The 9,583-nt window shown below is 35.0% G+C and overlaps 1 non-coding gene across 1 annotated transcript; it reads left to right on the forward strand.

Annotated features, from left to right (window-relative positions):
- Positions 1-8,523: 8,523 nt before the first annotated feature.
- On the forward strand, positions 8,524-8,630 carry LOC133827854 (small nucleolar RNA R71). Its single transcript, XR_009890504.1, has one exon. It is a non-coding gene; the product is annotated as a small nucleolar RNA R71 (small nucleolar RNA).
- Positions 8,631-9,583: the final 953 nt, after the last annotated feature.

Genomic DNA, 9,583 nt, shown 5'->3' on the forward strand with positions numbered 1-9,583 from the left:
TCTTTAAGCTCTCCAACAACTCACAATCTAGCTAAGAAAGCTTTCTATTCTGCTTCGTTGTTATAGGCATCGAATCAAAATCTTAAGGCACTGCGGATCTTGTGCCTTTCGGGGGATATTTAAAATAGCCCTGCTCTAGAGCCGTTCTCATTGGACGACCCATCCACATATAACTTCCACAGGGGTCCAGGAGAAGGAGGTTCTTTAGGCCCTTTTGTCATCCCGGTGAAGTCTACCAGTGACTGTCCTTTGATAGCTATCCTCGGGTGGTATGATATGTCAATCTTACTGAGTTCAACTGCTCACTTGAGGAGTCTCACAAAGGACTCCGACTTCTGAAGGACCTGCCTCAAAGGCTAATGGGTGAGCACCCTGATGGGATGTGCCTAGAAGTACGGTCGAAGCTTCCTTGAGGCTATTATCTGCCAAAAAGTCAACTTCTCCATGAGCGGATACCTCAACTCTACCCCATGGAGTCGTTTGGTGACATATTAGATGGGTTGTTGATAGCATCCTTCCTCATGTATCAAGGCGCACTAATGGCATGCCCCGTGATTGCCAAGTAAAAGAACAAAGGTTCTCCCTCCACTAGCTTTGATAATATCAGAAGGTTGACCATGTGTGCCTTTAGCTGCTGAAAGGCAAGCTCGCTGTCCTCTGACTATTCGAATCACTGACTTCCATAGAGGATGTTGATAAATGGGATGTACTTATCGGTGCCCTTGAAAACAGAGCAGTTGAAAGTCACTATCCGACCAGTCTTGCGTTGCACGCCTTTGTGCTTTCGTGGTGATTTCATATCAATTAAGGCACTGACCTTCTTGGATTTTGTTTCAATTCCTCGAGAAATTACGATAAATCCTAAGAACTTCCCCGAGGCAACCCCAAAAGTTCATTTTTGCGGGTTAAGCTTCATCCCAATCTTGCGGAGTGTCGAAAAAATTTCCACCAAGTCTTTTACATGCTTCGAAGAGGTCTTGGATTTGAGAAGCATGTCATCCACACATACCTCTATCTTTTGACCTAGCTGGTTTTATAACATTTTACTTACCAGCCTCTGATAGGTGACCCCCACATTTTTCAAACCAAATGGCATCACTTTGTAGCAGTAGACAAGGGAATCAATTATTCTCAAAATCCATGAGTTGTAAATCATTGTGAATAAGCTCCCCACTCTTAAGATAATGTTGCCAGAGCAATTCCTTTGTGGTGCTATAATAGCTAAGTTACCTCCATATTTAAAAGGCTATAGGAAAAAAATCTTCACACAAATGTGGAGATCTCTGTGAAAGAGATTCTCAAGCACCTAACAATTGAAGAAGAGTCTCGTTCTAGGGATAAATATGAGGATGAGTCTATTGGGACCTCCAAAGTTAATTTAGTGGCCAAACCACCTAAAAACAAAGTGAAAGGGCATAAGGAGCCCCACAGAAAAGTGACAAACCCTTGGACCCTAGAAAGAATGAAGGGCAATTCAAGAGCTCTAAAGGGTCTTGCTTTGTGTGTGGCAAGAGTGGCCATTTTGCAAGGGATTGTAGGATCAAAATGTTGGGAAAACTTATACATGATCATGTTTATTTTCATGTAAATCATATATTATACATATTAATATAAGATAACCTAGAACATGTTTCTAAAATTGAATTCAAACAGAAATAATGATAAAAACACTTACATTATACGCAGTAGAATAATTGAGTCATTCCTTCAGTTTCTCTAACCCTTGTATCCTTTCTGTTGCAGAGTATTACCAAGAAACTGAATCGATCTTCAATTTTCTTGACAGCCTTCCAAAGTATCCTTAGAATCACCTAGACTAGGGTGGGCACTTCTCAACGCATGAGATAGATATAGAGAGAAGAGGAGAAAAGAATATTGAGGCTTAGAAAAGGACTTATGTTGTATAGAGAGTCTAAAACCTACTAGTTCTTCTGATCTTCTCAGAAACAAGTGTGTCTGTCATCTTTTCCAACTCTCACTTAGCATTCCTTTTATAAACTCAATTAGATCATTTATTTAATTAAAAAATCAATAAAATAATAATCAATTATCAGCCCTAGGTCGAAATTATCATGGGCTTTAGGCCCGTGAAATTTCTCATTTAATTATAAGCCCATTGGACTTAAAATCAAGGCCTGTATTATTTTCTATTGAATAATTAATTAAATAATTATTTAAATCCTTTATCAAATTAATTATTTATAATTTTAACCTTGATTTAAACTTATTTATTAATTTAAATACCAATTTATCTTAATTAATAAATATGCCTTAATTTTTCTTTTCTTTTTCTAAATTACATAACACTATGAAACTATCCAAAATTGACCTGATCAACTTTGATAATTCTAATTGATAGGTAAATCAATTAATTAAGACTATCTAGATGATTTTATCCAACGTATAGTGGGGACCATGGGCCGATGAAATTAAACTCCAATAAGTTATCATAAATTTAACAAATAAATTTACTAACTTATTAATTTCTCGTGACTCCACTAAAGACTCAGAATTGCACTCTTGAATTCATAGAATGTTCTATAAGCAATATAGATACGTTATTAATTATCAATTGTTACAAACATAATTGTCAATCAATCCTCTATAGACGGTCTACAATGAGATGGGACTAAAATATTGTTTTACCCCTCATTGTTTTTTATCCTCAAAGCACTTAGTCCTTTGTAAATGATATTTCAATAAACTAATATTAATTACTGAAATGAGATCTCTATCATTTATCACCATGAACCAAACTAAAAGGAAACCATCATATCACTTCTTCATCAGAAGCTATATATGTTCACATCTATGATTAACATTCCCACTCAATTATACTACCGAGTTCCCAAGATGTAAGTATGGGCTAATCCGTAGGGTAAGCTAGTAACGAACAAGTCAAAGAACTCAAATAATACAATCAGTTAGAATACTAATCACTCGTAATTGAGATTAAATTGACCTAGGGACTATATGATATGAATAGAATAGACAATAACGTTATGTTTACTTATCCTATCTGCTGTCAATTTCGGTCCAGTCCGATGTAACAAATACATCCGCTCTTATCTACTTTGCTAATGTTCTGGAAAGAACATAACACTGCGATGTGTAAGTAGATCATATCGTAGATTGTCAAGTCAGTGTAAATCATGTGCACTGACTAATCTTAGGATTAACTTATGTTTGAACATATAATCATATTTATATTCCACTGTGATTACGTCACTATAGATACGATTAGCTATATGCTCAAGATTTAATAGAAGTTTATATTAAACAAATAATCATGAAAATAAAACATGTGAGTAAAGTGAATTACCAAGTCGAAAATGGATTTCTATTCTTTTATTGATAATAAAATGATATTACAAAGAAATTGGATTTTAATTAGGGCATAAAACCCCAACACAAAAAGAGCCACAATAATGAGCCAAAAGTGAATTCGACCAAAGAAATCTTAGCAGCAATACTAAGAGAGGTCAATGCCATCAATGAGAAATATGACTAGCCAATTTTCCTACTTGTTTACTCACTAGGGATACTATTACGTACTTTAGTGGTCAACGAGCTCTAAAAGTAAACTTTTTTTAAAATACGTTGTTAGGTTGCTAAAAGTACACTAACTGGGATAAAATCATTTTTGAAAATACAAATAGTCTTAAATATGTAATGTTGGGATCGTAAATAGTTAAAAATATAAAATATAGCAGTTGATAAGTGCATAAGAAAACTAATGTAGTTGAGAAACAAATCATTTGAAAATTAAAGAGAATAATTAAAGAAATTTTTTTAAAGTATGATACTTATGTGAAAATCTTGAACCCTTTCCAACCCTACTAGCCGAGTTTATCACAGTATGCATACTTTCAACAGAGTCATCACCAGTTTCCAACACCATTCTTAGACTTTTCCTTTACCCACACACATATTGTAACTAATGAGTTATAGAACTCATTAAGGAAGCTAAGCACAATCTAAAAGTTCAACAAAACTCAAACTGGCATTTAAGCTAATCACATAGAAATAAACTTAAGTATAACTTGGCAATACATCACATTCAAATAACATAGTCACAAGTATTGCAATCATATGGCATCAAACCATCTACTATGTCATCTAGCTCAACTATGAGGTGATCAGCCTTGAGACCTCAGTGGTTGGGAGAACACCACTTACTGTACCTAAGTAGCAAACTCAACTATTTCCATAGTGGTTGTTCCAAAGTACGGCTACCATGGGGCTCACATCTATAGAATTCCTCAGCAAGCACAACACAATCACAATAGCACTCACACACTATAACTTGGCTATTGCATTCCCAACAGGTGGGTACTATTATATACTGTTGGGTTCTATGCCCTTAATAAAACAATATTTATCATGTAACACATTTTTATTATCAATACAAGAAGTATAAATCATTTTGTTTATTCAATCGCTTTGTTCGCCTATTTTATTACTTGTTTATTGTGTTAATACAAACATTAATAAAATACCAAACATATGGATAGTTACAATTATAGTGACTAGGTCACAATGGATTATAGTTGTATTTAAATGCTCAAAATAACGAGCCCTAAGATTGAATCAGTGCTTTCGATTTTCACTGATTTGGCAATCTATGATAGGATCTACTTACACATTTGGGGTGTAATGTCTTGTCCAAGGCATCAAATGAGTAGATAAGATCAGATGTATTCGATTACATCAGACTAGGAACGATATTAATTATTGATAGATAAATAAGTATCGTTGTTATCCAATCTAATAAATGTTACAACGATGACCGTAGGTCAAGTCGATCTTAATTATGAGTGATAATATTTTGCTAATTATATTATTTAAATCTTTTGACTTGTTCGTTGCCAGCTTACCCTACGGTCTAGCCCATACTTACATATTCGATATTTAGTCATGTAATTGACTGGGAGTATTATTCATAGATATGAAATTTATAAGTGTTAGGAACTGGTTTCCTAATATGCAGCGGAATTGTGATGGATTGCCCAGTGTACAACAAAATTTTATAACATATTTAAACTACTTTTAAATATGTGGATCCATTAATATACATACATTAATCATTAACAAGAAAAGAATAAATAACATACCTCTTGATGCCTATCAAGTGTCTTTGCTATCTTTTCGCAAAATAAATTATCTTCCTATCCACGCTGCTCCTAGGTACTTACACCAAGATCTTCCACAACGTTCTCTACATCTCAAGAAGTGTGTGGGCACTTAGAGAATAAAATATGGTATATTTCTTATTCAACTTGATGTACTCAACACATGAGATCAAGAGAATAGGCCTGAGATTGGTTCTGTATCTTTTTCAAGGAAAGATGGAAAAGTATCGTTCTTTTTCTTAGAGCGAATAATTCAGTATCTTCTTTTTTTAATTTTTTTATTTATTTATTTTATGGTAAGTCTAAATTATCTAGAAAATATTTAAATTGAAAAAATAAATATGTAGCAAATTTACAATTTATCTTTTAATTAATTAATTATCTTCTTAATGAAACTATCAAAAACTAACTTTCGAATTTTCCATTAACTAATTAATTAAATAAATAAAAATGAAAAATCTATCCATGATTTTTTATGTAGCTCACGCCATAGTGTCTGTCGTGTAGCTCTGTTGTGAAAATTATTTGCTATGTAAGTGCACGTATCGCAATTCAGTAATAATCTTGGTAAAACCAAGTATCGTCCTCAAGGATTGAATTACTAATTACCAATCAATTGACATTTTGTTTTCTATTTGGTTAATTAAACTTTGATTTTTGTAACGATGCAGGAAAAAATATAAATTGCAGAAACAATAATAAAGACCTCAATAAACACAATAAGTAATTGAAAAACCTTGAATTTAAATAATGAAAGAGTAATTAGGGCAGCTAATCTCATCAACTTTCCTCAATATTAATCCCTAATACAAGTTACCAATTTCTTCTTCTTTCTTCCTATTTCAATTAACGAGGTGAAAAAAGAAGCTTATAATCATGTTATGAATTATAAACTCAAATTAAGTTAAAATTTCCTATATTTCTATGGTAAATTTAATCACAAAGAGAGCATTAATCCCAACAACTCAAAAGATAGTTACATAATTAATCTAGATACTCCTTAAAACATAACATACCACATACAGTTAAGCCTCCATATTATTCACATCGCATTATCATCATTAACAAAAAATCAACTGCATTTTACAACCACAATTTCAATCTGATCACTCTAACAATTAACCTGAATGCCTCCAGTGGAAATTAGAATATGATTTTCAAATTACAAAATGAACAATTAGAATACATCATACATGTCTCACTCATACCAACAATCCACTAACCAATATTCAATATGCTTGCATACTTGCCTTTCTCCACTAATGTCAACAACACATGTTTTGGAATCAACATGACTTTTAAGGTTCATAACATTGTGGCTTAGGTAACGGTAGTTGAAAAGACATTTAAGCCTCATTATACCATAAGAACATCAAAAGCCAATCAAACCAACCATAATAATCATCCCCTAATTCACCAATTTTCCAACAATTGAGAAATCCCAAAACAATGCTCCAACATCACTTTATTTAATTATTTATCACTCTTTTTTTTAAGTCTTCTTTTCCTTTTTCTTTTTTTTTTCGAATGGTATACATAAATTAGTGATGTTGCAAGAACTTTTCCCCAATATAACACCATATTTGCTTTTTCAAAACGGTTCAATACACTCTCCAAGTTACCCAAACACATATCAAACAAAGAGCCAAAAACAGAAAAGTCATCCATGAAAATCTCAATGCTCCTTTCCGCCATATCCGAAAAGATAGTCATCATGCACCGTTGAAATGTTGTTGGAGCATTACATAGATTCTCCTTAAAGCAAATGTGCCATAGGGACATGTGAATCTTGTTTTCTCTTGGTCCTCTGGTGCAATAGCAATCTGATGGTACCCTGAATACCAATCCAAGAAACAGTAGTAGTTGTGGCCTGCTAATTTGTCAAGCATTTGATCAAGGAAAGGCAAAGGAAAATGATCCTTCCTTGTAGCCTTGTTGAGCTTGCGGTAATCAATACAAATCCTCCACCCTGTCACAGTTCTAGTTGGAATGAGTTCATTGTTTTCATTCTTCACCATAGTCATAGCACCCTTTTTCGGTACCACTTGACTGGACTCACCCATGCACTATCAGAAATTGGGTATATCACCCTGATGTCAAACCATTTAAGGATCTGCTCAAGTACAACCTCCTTCATAGCTGGGTTGAGTCTTCTCTGAGCCTCTATAGATGGCTTACTATCTTCCTCCAATAAAATTTTATGCATTATTGTTGAAGGACTTATTCCTTTAATATCCGCCAATGTCCACCCAATGGCCAATTTATGATCCCGTAAAACCCTCAACAATTTCTCCAATTTAGTTTTTGAGAGGTCAGCTGAAACAATTACAGGTAAAGTCTCCTTCTCTCCCAAGTATGCATAACACAAATGATTCGGAAGAGCCTTTAATTCCAATTGCGGTGGTTGCTGAATAGTTGTCAATGGTCGTTCTAGTCCCTCCGCAAACTCTTCAAACTTTTTCCTGTACAGTTGGTAAGAGTTAATAAAATTTACATATTCTCTCATCTCAGCATCATCATCATCTTCCTCACCACCTATCAACACTTCCTCTAAAGCATAACTACTCACCCTTCTTTTCGAAACTACTTTATCTATCACCTCCACACTATAGCAACTATCACTAGCCACCGGATACGTCATTTCCTTGAAGACATTGAATACCACCTCATCTCCTTGAACCCGAAGCTTCAATTCACCCTTCTAAACATCAATAAGAGCTTGGCCAGTGGCTAGAAATGATCTTTCAAAAATAATACGCACATCAGTATCTTCCTCCATGTCAAGAATGATAAAGTCAACAGGAAAAATAAACTTATCCACCTTCACAAGAACATCTTCAATGATATCCTGTGAATGCTTCCTTGATCGATCTGCTAATTGTAGAGTAATTGTTGTTGGTCTTGCTTCACCCAAACCAAGTCTTATGAACACAGATAAGGGCATCAAATTAATACTCGCCCCCAAATCACACAAGGCATGCTTACACTCAAACTTTCCCACAGCTTGAACCTGAGCTTGGTCCATAGGAATGTTATTATTATTATTAGTAGGACACTGATCAAAAGAGTGAGAACCACCACAAATTTCACACCTACCTTCCATCTGAATCGCATTAGCAGACACAGTATTCTGCTGTAATTGTTTTGTCAACGAGGCCACTTGTGCTATCAGAGCAGTAATTGCATAAAGTTCATGTACCCCAGCTACCTTTCTAACCCCAGATGAACTTTCATCTGACCAATGATGACTGTTAGTGGCCATGTCCTATAACAATTCATAAGCTTCGTTGTCACTCTTACTCATGAATGCCCCACCAGCTGCAGCATCAATAATTGTTCTTGTTGTACCACACAGCCGCTGTAAAAATTATGGACCAACATCCACTTTTCTATACCATGATGGGGACATTTCCTCAATAGCTCCTTAAAACATTCCCAAGCATCATATAATGACTCTCCATCCATCTGATAGAAGTTATTAATTCCTCCCCTTAGTTTAGCAGCTTTTGAGGGAGGAAAGAACTTGGCAAGAAATTTCTGAGCCAAATCCTCCCAGGTATTTATCGAATTGGATTGAAGGGAGTTCAACCAACACTCAGCTCTTTCCCGCAACGAAAATGGGAAAAGCCTCAACCTGATTGCATCGTCACTCACTCCATTATACTTGAAGGTATCACACAACTCCAAGAAATTCACCAAGTGCATATGGGGATCTTCATAAGGCAAACCACCAAATTGGATAGTAGACTGCACCATTTGCAAGATCGCCGACTTAATCTCAAAATTATTGGCCTCCACAGCTGGCGGTCTTATACAATGTTTTACTCTCGTAACAGTAGGAAATACATAATCTCTCAACCTCCTTACAACAGAATTTTAAGCCTAACCATGAACAACCTCGGGAACCCCATTATTCCCATCATTCTGTGCCATCTCCACAGTTTGACGAGCCAAGTTCTTGTTTCTTCTGTTTTGTTTGCAAGCCTTCTCAATCTCAGGATTAACAGGAACAATACTATCTGCTCCTCTTCTGCTATGCATATAACAAAACTACCTGAAATTGATAAAGAAACGCAGCTGAAACAGGTTAGAAACAAGATAAAGAACAACCAAATTAGAAATAAAATTAATTAGACTGATATTGATAATTTTTAGTCCCCGGCAACAGCGCCAAAAACTTGTTGCGAAAATTATTTGCTATGCAAGTGCACGTATCCCAATTCAGTAATAATCTTGGTAAAACTAAGTATCATCCTCAAGGACTGAATTACCAATTACCAATTATGGATGCCAAAAATCCACCAAGAAAAAAATCTCTGGTCTCTGGTTGGAATATATGGCTAAAGTTCACTTAGTCATTCTATCGGGCTTGGACCTATAGGCCTTGTGGATATGGAATAATTTCCTTTAAAGCTTCCCTCGGTGAAAGTATGAAGACCCTAGGTGCACAT

The sequence above is a fragment of the Humulus lupulus genome, chromosome 3, assembly GCF_963169125.1.
Source record: "Humulus lupulus chromosome 3, drHumLupu1.1, whole genome shotgun sequence".
In the NCBI taxonomy this organism is placed as follows: Eukaryota; Viridiplantae; Streptophyta; class Magnoliopsida; order Rosales; family Cannabaceae; genus Humulus; species Humulus lupulus.